This window comes from Heptranchias perlo, unplaced genomic scaffold (assembly GCF_035084215.1).
Source record: "Heptranchias perlo isolate sHepPer1 unplaced genomic scaffold, sHepPer1.hap1 HAP1_SCAFFOLD_414, whole genome shotgun sequence".
Taxonomy (NCBI): Eukaryota; Metazoa; Chordata; class Chondrichthyes; order Hexanchiformes; family Hexanchidae; genus Heptranchias; species Heptranchias perlo.
The window spans coordinates 169,099-181,855 of record NW_027139426.1 but is presented as its reverse complement, the minus strand read 5'-3'; the positions used below and the strand labels follow the sequence as shown (position 1 = coordinate 181,855).

At 44.4% G+C, this 12,757-nt stretch overlaps 1 protein-coding gene and 2 non-coding genes across 3 annotated transcripts in view; 2 read left to right on the top strand and 1 right to left on the bottom strand.

The window, feature by feature from the left end:
• The window catches only part of LOC137312273 (zinc finger protein 268-like), a 93,107-nt gene that overhangs the window by 20,157 nt on the left and 60,193 nt on the right, over positions 1–12,757 (top strand). The window lies entirely within an intron of this gene.
• On the bottom strand, positions 8,842–8,926 carry trnak-uuu (transfer RNA lysine (anticodon UUU)). Its single transcript is given in 2 exon segments — positions 8,842–8,877; positions 8,890–8,926. It is a non-coding gene; the product is annotated as a tRNA-Lys (tRNA).
• trnaw-cca (transfer RNA tryptophan (anticodon CCA)) lies at positions 12,109–12,180 on the top strand. Its single transcript has one exon. It is a non-coding gene; the product is annotated as a tRNA-Trp (tRNA).

Genomic DNA, 12,757 nt, shown 5'->3' with positions numbered 1-12,757 from the left:
ATTTCCACGGTTTCTCCATGGTCCGGGTGTCCTTGTGTCTCTCCAGGTTGGACGATCAGTTGAAGCCTCGTCCACACACAGAACACGTGTACGGTTTCTCCCCGCTGTGAACGGTGTGATGTTTTTTCAGGCTGTGTAACTGGTTAAAGCTCTTTCCACAGTCAGTGCACTGGAACACTCTCACTTGAGTGTGTGTGTCTCGGTGCTTTTCCACTCACACTGATGTTTGAAATCTTCTCCCACAGATAGAACAGACAAACATTTCTCCTTCCACATTCAAAGGCCGATGATATTCAGGTTCTGATGAATCGAGTGACTCTGTCAGATCTTGGCGTGCTGTTTGGTTTGAGTTTCCCTCTGCAAATCCTCCCCTTCTAATACCCTGCAAAAGGAGTTTATAAAAGTCATCACTGTAAGTACAGGATAGAAATTCAGAACAGACACTTCTAGTGTCTACAAAACATTCTTTCCTCTATTGTGCCTCAAAGCTGTAAATCCCCGTCCCACACACTCTCCCTCCTCCCTCTGCTGCAATCCAAACCCATCGCATCATCTTTCAGTGGCCCTCAACCATGAGTGAAAGGTTGAGAGAGTGAATGTGAGAGAGTGAAAGGGTGAGAGAGTGAAAGGGTGAGAGAGTGAATGTGAGAGATTGAATGTGAGAGAGTGAGTGTGAGAGTGTGTGAGAGAGTGAGTGTGAGAGAGAGTGAGTGTGAGAGAGTGAATGTGAGTGAGTGTGAGAGAGAGTGAGTGTGAGAGAGTGAATGTGAGTGTGAGAGAGTGAATGTGAGTGAGTGTGAGAGAGTGAGTGAGAGAGAGTGATTGTGAGTGTGAGAGAGTGAATGTGAGTGAGTGTGAGAGAGTGAGTGTGAGAGAGTGAATGCGAGACATTGAATGTGAGAGAGTGAATGTGAGAGTGAATGTGAGTGTGAGAGTGAGTGTGAGAGAGTGAATGTGAGTGAGCGTGAGAGTGAATGTGAGAGTGTGAATGTGAGAGAGAGTGAGAGTGAGTGTGAGGGAGTGAGTGTGAGAGAGTGAGCGTGAGAGTGTATGTGAGAAAGTGAATGTGAGAGTGAGTGTGAGAGAGTGAGTGTGAAAGAGTGAATGTGAGAGAGTGAGTGTGAGCACAGCAGTGGGCTCGGTGTGGAGAATGAAGTGGGGCAGGTGGAGCATGTTTCAGTGGGGCAGCAGTGATCATAATCTCATTCGGTTTGGAACAGTTATGGAAAAGGACAGGGGACAGTCAAATGTGAAAATTCTTAACTGGAGGAGGGCAAATTCCAGTGAGTTAAAAAGGGATCTTGTCCGTGTGGATTGGAATCAAAAATTGGCAGGTAGAACAGTAATTGAACAATGGGAGGCCTTCAAGGAGGAGTGGGTTTGGGTACAGAGTAGACAGATTCCCACGAGGAGGAAAGGAACCGCATCCAAAGCTCGAGCTCGGATGAATAAAGATATAGAGATCACCATTGCTCCTTCATTTACAGACGATCACTGACCGATCACCATTTCTGCTTCATTTGTAGACGCTCCCTGACAAATCACATATCTCCTTCATTTACAGATGCTCCCTGACCAATCACATATCTCCTTCATTTACAGACGCTCCCTGACTGATCACCAGTTCTTCAATTACAGACGCTCCCTGACCGATCACCAGTTCTTCAATTACAGATGCTCCCTGACCAATCACCACTTCTCCTTCATTGGCAGAAGCTCCCTGACCGATCACCATTTCTTCTTCAATTGCAGACGCTCCCTGATCGATCACCATTTTCCTTCATTTACAGACGCTCCCTGACCGATCTCAATTTCTCCTTCAATTACAGACGCTCCCTGACTGATCACCATTTCTCCTTCATTTACAGACACTCCCTGACCGATCACCATTTCTCCTTCATTTACAGACACTCCCTGACCGATCACCATTTCTCCTTCATTTACAGACGCTCCCTGACCGATCCCCATTTCCCCTTCATTTCCCGGCGGGTAGTGAGGGGGGGATAATGTTCACTGTTTTATATTCGGGTCTGGGGCCGCACTCGGGGTTTGTAAAGCCTGAGCCTGGGCCTGAGCCCGGACCCGGGCCCCGGGGTTTATTGAGCCTCTTGCTCCGATCCTCTGACCTGCACCGAACGCGCTCCTCCCGCAGCCTCGACTGGCCGCGCATGCTCAGGACACACTGCCCGATAATGAGTCACTACTGCGCCTGCGCTGTGGACTCCACTGATTCAGATAGGGCACAATCTGAACCGCGCTGCATGCTGGGTGATGCAGCCGCCATTAATGATCATAATATCAGGCCGAAAAACAAAGACATTGGAAGCAGGGAGAGCGCGTTTGGACCAAGGATAATAAAATAAACTGAAACCCCAGCGCTTCGAGCCATTAAAACCGGCACAAACACACAGCATAGAAGCCCTCCCCCCTCCACCCCGAATTTGGTGAACTCCAGAAAAAAACATTTCAGTGACTTTTATTAATTTCGTTTTATTAACTGAAGGGTTCAATTTATGTTTATTTTCCAAATGCACCTCGGGACCGCCAGTCTCACCATTCATCCCGCCTGGCGATTAAGGAGAGATCCGGACCAATAGGAGGAGCGGAAATTTATAGGCATTTCATATAACTCGTGGGGTGTTGCAGGGATCAGTACTGTGGCTCAATTATTTACAATGTATATCAATGACTTGGATGGAGGAACAGAGTGTCTTGTGGCCAGATTTGCTGATGATGCAAAGATAGGTGGAATAGCAAGTTGCAATGAGGACACAACGTGTCTGCGAAGGGATGTTGCCTGGTTAAGCGAATGGGCAAAAATTGGCAGATGGAATATAATGTGGGAAAATGTGAAGTCATCCACTTTGGGAGGAAAAAAATATTTTGCTTTTTTATTTGAATGGAGAAATACTACAAAATGCTGCAGTACAGAGGGATCTGGGTTTCCTCGTGCAAGAAAGACACAATTCAACATACAGGTGCAGCAGGTAATCCGGAAGGCAAACGGAATATTGGCTTTTATGTCTCGGGGGATGGAGTATAAAAGCAGTGAAGTCATGCTACAAATGTACAGGGTGCTGGTGAGACCACAACTGGAGTACTGCGTACAGTTCTAAGGAAGGACATACTTGCATTTGAGGCAGTTCAGAGAAGGTTCACTAGGTTGATTCCGGGTATGAAAGGGTTGTCTTATGATGAAAGTTTGAAGAGGCTGGGTCTATACTCAATGGAGTTTAGAAGAATGAGAGGAGATCCAATTGAAACAGACAAGATTCTGAGGGGACTCGATAGCGTAGATGCTGAGAGGATGTTACCCCTCATGGGGGAATCTAAAACTAGGGGGTACAGTCTCAGAATAAGGGGTCACCCGTTTAAGACGGAAATGAGGAGGAATTTCTTCTCCCAGAGCGTCGTGAGTCTTTGGAATTCTTTACCCCAAAAAGCTGTGGAGGCTGAGTCATTGAATACATTGAAGTCTGAGTTAGACAAATTTTTGATCAGCAAGGGAGTCAAAGGATATGGGGAAAGGGCGGGAAAGTGGAGCTGAGGTAAAAATCAAATCAGCCATGATCTCATTAAATGGCGGAGCAGGCTCGAGGGGCCGAATAGCCTACTCCTGCTCCTATCTCTTATGTTGTTATGGTAAATTGACTGGACGGCTGTGCGGACAGTTGGTCCTCCAACCAATCGGAGTGTGTGAGGGGCGGGAGTTGCGCCACTGAATGGGCGGTTCCAAGTCCAGATATCCGTCATTGTCTGAAGCATCATTTTTTAAAAGTAATTTATCTTAAGCTCCAGGAGAAAACTCGACCTTTCTGTTGTGGCTTGAAACAGATGAAACCAGATGAAGTGGAGCAAATATTTCAACATTTATTAGAAAAACACATTAATTAAGAACAGCCAACATGCATAATTTGAGATATCTCAATTCTACTGATAAAGGGAATGTAGTGGATGTTGTGTTGATGGATTGTGAAAAGGTGTTTGATAAGATGACGGACAGGAGGCTTGTTGATAAAATTAATACCCACGATATTAAAATGAATGCGGCAGTGTGGATAGGAAGTTGTGTAAAGGGCAGAAAACAGAGAGTAGTGGTTAATGGATGTTCTTCAGACTGGAGGGATGTAAACAGTGGTGTCTCCCAGGGTCAGTGTTGGGACCATTGCTCTTCTCAATATAGAGAATGATCTCAGCTTGGGTATGTGGGACACAAGGTGAAAATCTCGAGATGACTTCAACGTTGGCAGCGTGGGGAACTGTGACTTCATTGTAATGTGCACAGGTTCGTAAACAGGCAGGTGAAATTTAATGCAGAGAAAAGTGACGTGATACATTTTGAGAGGAAGAAAAATGAGATGAAATGTACACTAAATGGTCAAAGTTTAAAATTAGAGGAGCAGAGAGACTTAGGGATGGAAGGTTCTAAATAATGCATTGTCTTATTAATGAACAAGTCTGAGAGTCAGCAACTTTAATACATTATTGAGAAATATATGAGCAAATTCTCTTTCCTGTACTGTACCAGAGTAAACATGCAAATCCCCGTGTACACGAGATGATCCCGCTGGATGGAACCTCAGGCACCCTGAGCTTGATCTCCGGTGTCTCCAGTCCTGACTGTCCCTTACATCAGTATCCCCTCACTTTTATACTGTGTTGTGATCCATCTCTGTCACTGGAGCTGGAACTTCCCCAGTCTGTGGTTTACAAGGACACATTGCTTGGTTCCCAGCAGTTATTTATCTTCAGTAGCGTTCTCATGATCACTGAACTACCCTGCTTACTGTTAATTAGACTCATAGAATCAAAGAAATTCATGGTACAGAAAGAGGCCATTCGGCCCATCATATCTGTGCCGGCCGAAAAAGCGCTATCCAGCTTAATCCCACTTTCCAGCTCTTGGCCCATAGCCTTGTAGCTTCCGGCAGTTCAAGTATTCTTAAAATGCGATGAGAGTGTCCGCCTCAACCACCCTTTCAGGCAGTCAGTTCCAGACCCCCACAACCCTTGGGTGAAAGAATTTCTCCTCAGTTCCCCACTAAACCTTCTACCAATCACTTTAAATCTATGCCCCTGGTTATTAACCTCTCTGCTAAGAGAAGTGGGTCCTTCCAATCCACGCTATCTGGGACCCTCATAATTTTGTTCACCTCAATTAAATCTGCCTTCAGTCTCCTCTGTTCCAAAGAAAACAACCCCAGCCTATCCAATCTTTCCTCATAGCTAAAATTCTACAGTCCAGGCAACATCCTTGTAAATCTTTCTTGCCTTGTATAAAATGTCTGCTATTTGAAAGTCGTGACATTGATCAAAGTCCATGTTAAGTTTTCTTGCCATTTGTGTCAAGATTTGGAAAAGATCTGCTGCCTGATACTTTAAATATTGCCGACCTTTAACTGTAGCTCACAGTGTCTGAACAGTCACTGTTATCATTATCCTTTTATGTATCTCCTTGTACTCCACCTCCTTAACAGCACAAGCTGATCACAGCAATGTTTTCTTCAAATGGAATCCCAATGTGAAAAAATGCACAATTTCAAAGCGAAGCATCATGTGCAAGATTGGAAGGAGAGTGCGAGTGGAGATAATGGGCTTGGATCAGTGATCCCTTTAGCATTAAGACATTCATTATCTGAAAGAAGCCCGGAGATGAGATTTTTGTCTATATTTATCAGTATAGAAAAGAAGGGAGTTGAAATCTTTTTGTCTATTCATCCTGCTATCGACAAAATCCTTCGCCTCTCAATGCCCAGCATCTTTCTTTCCAACTCCCTGCTCTCTGCAGGGAAGGATTGGTTTCATTAATTCTCTGTGTTTTCAGCAAACATCTCATTCACCTCGCAGATCTGGCCGTGTCTTCTACTTATAAGTCATCCCATCATGTTAGCAACTCAAGATAAGCTGTTTTATGTTGATGGAATGCATTTGAGTCAGTTTTCTAGATCAATATGTCGAGGAATCAACAAGGGAACAGGCTATTTTAGATCTAGTATTTTGTAATGAGACAGGGTTAATTAGTAATCTTATATTAAATGATCCTCTGGGGAACAACCATCATAATATGATAGAATTTCACATTGAGTTCGAAAGTTTGAGAGTGATGTCATTAAGTCGGAAACTAGGGTCTTAAATTTAAACAAAACCAATAACGTAGTTATGAGGATTGAGTTGGCTAAGGTAGTTTGGGAAATTAGATTAAAAATATGATGATAGACAAGCAATAGTGAACATTTAAAGAAATAATTTATAATTCCTCAACAAAATTACATTCCCTTGAGGGTTAAAAACTCCACCGGAAAAGTGGTCCAACCTTGGTTAATTGGAGAAATTAATGATATTTTAGGTTAAAAGAGGCTTATAATGTTGCCAAAAAGAATAGTAAGCCTGAGGATTAGGAGAGTTTTAGAAATCAGCGAAGGATGACCAAGAAATAGATAAATATGTATAAAGGAAGAGATTAGCGAAAGTAAACATGGGTCCCTTGGAGACAGAGACAGGAGAATTTATAATGGAGAATAAGGAAATGAAAGAGATGTTAAACAAGTATTTTGTATCTGTCTTCACAGTAGAGGACACAAAAATCATACCAGAAGTATTAGGGAACCAAGGTTCTAATGAGAGTGAGGAACCTGAAGCAATTAAGATTAGTAATGAAAAAGTACTGGAGAAATTAATGGGACTAAAAGCTGACAAATTCATTGGCCCTGATGGCCTACATCCTAGGGTTTTAAAAGAGGTGGCTGCAGAGAAAGTGGATGCATTGGTGTTATCTTCCAGAGTTCCCATGATTCTAGAAAGGTCCCCGTGGATTGGAAGGTAAGAAATGTAACCCCTCTATTCATAGAATTACATAGATAGAATTACAGCACAGAAACAGGCCATTCGGCCCAACAGGCCTATGCCAGTGTTTATGCTCCACATGAGCCTCCTCCCTCCCTACTTCATCTCACCCTATCAGCATATCCTTCTATTCCTTTCTCCCTCATGTGTTTATCCAGCTTCCCCTTAAATGCATCTGCTATTCGCCTCAACTACTCCTTGTGGTTGCGAGTTCCACATTCTCACCGCTCTCTGGGTAAAGAAGTTTCTCCTGAATTCCCTTATTGGATTTATTAGTGACTGTCTTATATTTATGGTCCCTAGTTCTGGTCTCCCCTGCAGACATAAGGGTCAACCACATAGCACAGAACAGGAGTCATAAGTCGGCCAGAGAGTAGATGTGGCAAGTTGCCCTTCCCTGAACTAGTTGGGTTCGTATGACAACCCACGGTTTGTTTTCTGGTGCTGTCTAATGAAGCACCAGATTTATTGAAGTCAATTTCACAACTTGTCATGGTGTAATTTGAGCTCATTATTCCCGGCTGCTAGTCCAATCACACAATCACTACACTACTGTACCCATAATAGTGTCCTTTGAACGGGCACTTAATAATTCGAGAAAGGAGGGTGAGAGAAAACAGGGAACTACAGGCCATTTCGCCTGACAATAGTAGCAGGGAAAATGCTAGAATCTATTACTAGGGACGTGGTAAAAGGGCACTCAGAAAATGATAATACGATTAGGCACATGAAACACGGTTTTATGAAAGGGAAAATTGTGTTTGACAACTCTATTAGAGGTTTTGAGGGTTTAGATAGCAGGGTAGATAAGGGAGAACCAGTGGATGCAGAATACTTGGATTTTCAAAAGGCATTCGATAAGGTGCCGCACAAGGTTGTGACACAAGATTAGGGTTCATGGGATTGTGGGTAATATATTAGCATGGTTTGGGGATTTGATGACGGACAGAAAACAGGAAGTGGGAATAAAGAGGTCATTTTGGGGTTGGCAGGTTGTAACTAGTGGGGTGCCGTGAAGATCAGTGCTTGGGCCTCAGATATTTACAATCTATATTAATGACTTAGATGAGGGGACCGAGTGTAATGTATCCAAGTTTGCTGACGATACAAAACTAGGTGGGAAAGTAAGCTGTGAGGAGGACGCAAAGAGGATGCAAAGTGATACAGACAGGTTAAGTGAGTGGGCTAGAAGTTGCCAAATGAAGCATAAAGTGGGGAAATGTGAGATTATTCACTTTGGTTGGAAGAATCGAAAAGCAGAATATCTTTTAAAATGTAAGAGACTACGAAGTGTTGGTATTCAGAGGGATTTGTGTGTCCTTGTACACGGATCACAGAAATTTAACATGCAGGTGCAGCAAGCAATTAGGAAAGTAAATAGTATCTTGGCCTTTATTGCGAGATGGTTGGAGAACAAGGATAAGGAAGTCTTGCTGCAATATCGGGCTTTGGTGAGACCACATCTGGAGTACTGTGTACAGTTTTGATCTCCTTACTTGTGGAACGATACACTTGCCTTAGAGTGGGTGCTAAAAAGTTTGGCTAGGTTAACTCCTGGGGTGAGAGGGTTGTCCTGTGAGGAGAGATTGAGTAGAATGGGCCGATATTCTCTGGAGTTTAGAATAATGAGGTGATCTCATTGAAACATATAAAATTCTAAAAGGACTTGACAGTGTAGATGCTGGGAGGCTGTTTCCCCTAGCTGGAGAGTCTAGAACTAAGGGTTATAATGTCAAGATAAGGAGTCGGACATTTAGGACAGATATGAGGAATAATTTCTTCATTGAGAGGGTTGTGAATCATTGGAATTCTGTACCCCAGAGGGCTGTGGATGCTGAACCATTGAGTATTTTCAAAACTGAGATCGATGGATTTTTGGGTGCCATTAATTTATGGATTGGCGGAGCAGGCTCGAGGGACTGAATGGCCAACTCTTGCTCCTTTCGCTGATGTTGGTCCGCTGGAAAAGCAGAACTTGCCAGCTGTTTTAAAACTTTTAGCCTGAACAGGGACTTGAACCCTGGACCCTCAGATCACTACCTGTTTTAAAAGTCTGATGCTCTACCGACTGAGCTATCCAGGCTCGCTATATGATTGGTTTCCATCATACAGATTCATGGTGGGACTCTGAATTATCCCTATCGCTGTCGAATTCGGGGGAGTATCTCTTTTATACAATTCTCAGCAACGTGTTGAGGAGAATCCTTGTTTCTGTTGAACATGATGTAAGAAACATGGACAGCGAACTCGTGAGTTTACAATTCTTCTTGTTTGTACAAAATGTCTTGTCATTCGTTCGCAGCAATTTAAAAAATACACTTTACCCAATGGCTCAAAAGCTGAACTTGTTCCACACGGGAGATGGAAAAGGCCTCTCGACATTTCAGCCGATCAACAATTGAAAGCTGAATAATTTCACCCGTTACACCGTGACACCAGGCAGCAGATTTGCCTCCCGAATTTTCCCTACACGACACTTCAAACCGATGAATCCCTGCTTCACGGAAAGAAGAATTGTGTGTTTGGTTCTTTAGATTTAAAGATCTCGTGCCGGCCGCTTTACCATTTCAGCTCTCGCCAATCGCCCCCTCTCCCTCCTATAAACAAATAAACTCTCACCTGCTATTGCAAGACGGGAGGCCAGAGGAGCCTCAGTGCCCACATGGGGACATGAAGAAGTCGATGTGTTATGGAACCGGTTGTACCTTGAACTCCAGTCAAAATGTTTAGAAGGTTCAACTACTTTAGATGGTGCTGGAGCTCACAACCCCAGCATTTCTCGAGTGTATAATTATTGTAGAAATAACGCGCGCTGACCGATTGCTCCACTGGAGCCGCGCACGGTCTGTGTCCCCAGTGCTCCCATCAAACAGCTTCATCCTCGGTCTCTCAATTATCACTTCCTGATCTTTCCCACACAGAAACCTCCAACCAAGAGGCGATTCGTTAAACATCCGCAGTGGCCTTTAAAAGCCGTGAAATCTTAAACAATGCCCCTGAAGATAAGAACATTTAATTATATTATTATTATTAACTTAAGGACAATTATTTTCATGCTACTTTGAGGATTTGGGGAAATTGGGAGCTGAAACTAAGAAACTCTCTCTGGGCTGTCGGTGATTGGAGAGATGGGCGTTATTTCATTTGAAAACCGAGGCTCGGAACTTTCTGATGGAGAAGTGTGAGAGAAGATTGTGGTTAGTGGCAGTTGCCGGGGAGATCGAGAGGAGAGGGAGAAAAGTCAAAGTCACAGCTGTGACAGCTCAAGTGCTCTGCTTATCTGTAATATTTAGACAGTAATGTAAAATACAGGAGAAACCAGTTTGGTATCGGTTATCAAAAATACTAAAAGTCCCGGGTTCAAAGGCGGATTTGTGAAGAGGGAACTGATTTAACCGCCAGACCGAAATCATTCCCCATGAATCTGAAGCGTCTTGCGGAAAACGGCAGTGCGAACTGTTCTGTTCGTGTCATGACTTGAAAGACCCTCCAATTCCCGACAGTATCTTTGAACGAGTTGTGTAGACAAACCGCGATAGAAGCCGCTTTACATTCGTCAAACGTGCAGGTGACGATATTGGGGGTGATCAGGGTCGATTTCAATTATTTGAATTCTCTCCATGTGACCCGGAGATTGACGGCAGAATCGAGTTTTTCCTGTAAGTCCTGAATTGAAGGGAAAAGCGCAACAAGCAGGTCGGAGAAATGAAGAGCAGAAAATGTGGGTGAAACTTGGACGAGTGAAAATCCCTGTATGTTGGAAGACTCAGTCCCCAGTGGTGGAGAGGATTGGGATTTCAAGCTGTCTCACAGCTCACACACACACCATTGGCTCATTTAATCACCTTCAACAACTCGAATACATCATCACTTAATCTTCTATACACAAGGAAATACAAACCTTTTCTCTGCAACTTGTCCGCATAATTTAACCATTTTAGCCCCGGTATCATTCTGGTGAATCTGCGCTGCACCCCCTCCAAGGCCAATATATCCTCCCTGAGGTGTGGTGCCCAGTACTCATTTAGTACCTCAGGCCATGCCCACTGCCTCCATGAGTAGATCTCCTTTATGGTCCCTAATCGTCCCTGCCCCTCCCTTTACTACCCGTTTATTGTTAACATGTCTGTAGAAGACTTTTTGATTCACTTTTATGTTTCCCGCTTCATCTTACTCTCTATCTCTCTTATTATCCAGGGAGCTCTGACTTTATTTGCCCTACCTTTCTACCTCGTTGGAATGTACCTTCTATGTACCCGAATCATCTTTTTAAAAGGCGCGCACTGTCCAATTATAGTTTTGCCTGACAATCTTTGATTCCAATTTACCGGGGCCAGATCTGTTCTCATCCCACTGAAATTGACTCTCCTCCAATTGAGTACATTTACTTTAGAGTGGACAGTGTCCATTTCCATAGCTATTCTAATCCTTATGATACTGATCGCTGCTCCCTAAATGCTCCCCCACTGACACTTGCTCCACTTGGCCCGCCTCATTCCCTTGAACCAAGTCCAGCAATGCCTCCTTCCTCAGTGGGCCAAAAACGTACTGGTCGAGAAAGTTATCCTGAACACATTTCAAAAATTCTTCCCCTTCTTTGCGCCTTATATTATTGTTATCCCAGTCTATATTAGGATAGTTGAAATCCCCTGTTATCACTACTCTATGGCTGATGCACCTCTCTATAATTTCCCTGAAAATTTGCTCCTCTATATCCGTCCCACTGGCTGGTGGCCTATAGAATACACCAAGTACTGTAATCGCACCTCGATTGTTCCTTAACTCGAACTCAGTCCCCAGGAGAAATTCCCTCCTTCCTGGGAACTTTGTATTAAGCAGAAGTTAGCAGCAAAAAGTGTTCGTGGTGGGACTGAGAAATGCTGAAACAGCCGGCACCCTGGAAAACAGAGCTCCAAGTGTCGGTTTAAATAAAGTCCTGAACTGACAGAGCGGTGGACAGATGAGGATTGAATTAAATCCCAATTCACTGAATCTAAACAAGGTTTAAATAAGTGAATCTGTCAGGAGTGGGATTCCTGAGCTTGTGTGTGAGCTGAAACTGGATCGGTCCCGTTCTGTAAAGACTGAATGGCAGGCGGCTCCCAGACAGGGCTCAGGCCGGGACTGGCAGCTCTCCGCTGGGAACGGCTGGATTGGAGAGCGGGGCTCCTGCGGTGTTGCTGCTGCTGCTTCCGCCTCTTCGAGTCCCTGTGGCGGTCGGTACCGATCTCCCTCCTATGGATCCGGCTCCAGGTGGGCGCTGTGGACCTCGTGGCGCAACGGTAGCGCGTCTGACTCCAGATCAGAAGGATGCGTGTTCGAATCACGTCGGGGTCATTGCATTTTCGCAACGTTTCAGTGTCGCTCTGTTTTATCGCGGGGCAGTCTTTCAGGGATGGTCTGTTCACTGTGTGTAAAATAATATTTATCACAGAATGAACACACCACAGAAGGAGGCCATTCAACCCATCAATCCCTTACCTGCCTTTTGTAAGACCAATCCCATTGGTCCCATTCCCCGTCCCTTTCCCCGTGGCCCTGCATTTTCCCCTTCAAGTATTTATCAAATTCCTTTTTGAAAGCCACGATTGAATCTGCTTCCACCGCCCTTTCAGGCAGCGCATTCCAGATCATAACCATTCGCTGCGTAAAAAAGATTTTCCTCATGTCGCCTTTGGTTCTTTTGCCAATCACCTCAAATCTGTGTCCTCTGGTTTTCGACACTTTTTTTTTATTCGTTCACGGGATGTGGGCGTCGCTGGCAAGGCCAGCATTTATTGCCCATCCCTAATTGCCCTTGAGAAGGTGGTGGTGAGCCGCCTTCTTGAACCGCTGCAGTCCGTGTGGTGACGGTTCTCCCACAGTGCTGTTAGGCAGGGAGTTCCAGGATTTTGACCCAGCGACAATGAAGGAA